The following is a 641-nucleotide window of genomic DNA, read 5'->3' as shown; positions in this document are numbered from 1 at the left end:
TCAGTCTGCTGTTTTTATTTTTGTTAATTACCATTCCATTCGGTACATGAGTACATGTAGTGGGTATCTTGTAAAACAAAGGTATGATGTACTGTGTACATGAGGCCAAACATATACCAAACAATTCCTCAGTGGATAGATGTGCTGTCTTATTGATGTTGGGATATGAATTTATCTTTGGGTTCATATTGAATATTAGAAGATTGAGATGATAAAGTACTTGTAACATGTCAATTCTGTGATTTGCTGGCCATTATTTGATAAATTATTGTAGATAAAAAAATATTAAATAAATAAATATTACTTGCACATTAATGATTTGATGGTCAGACTGCCAGCAACCTATAGTTCAGATTGTAGAGGATCTAACTAGAGATTCAGGGGACCTGGGTTCGAATCTTTTTGGATTTGGTGCCTTGACCAACCCCTGGAACTAAAAATTTAACTTCTGCTGGGGATAAGAACCTTTGAATTTTATCTATAATGTTCAGACTGGTTTGATTTCTGGTCCCAGAAATAGCTCAGCTAGTTGGTATTCATCAGACTTAACAACTTAAGGGACCCATGCAGGTTCAAATCATGGTTCTGCTGTCCATAATAATTCTCCCATCCTGTTACACATGTTTATAAAAATTTGACTT

This window comes from Magallana gigas, chromosome 6, assembly GCF_963853765.1.
Source record: "Magallana gigas chromosome 6, xbMagGiga1.1, whole genome shotgun sequence".
Lineage (NCBI taxonomy): Eukaryota > Metazoa > Mollusca > Bivalvia > Ostreida > Ostreidae > Magallana > Magallana gigas.
The sequence above is the reverse complement of the archived record's forward strand: the minus strand, read 5'-3'. Positions refer to the sequence as shown.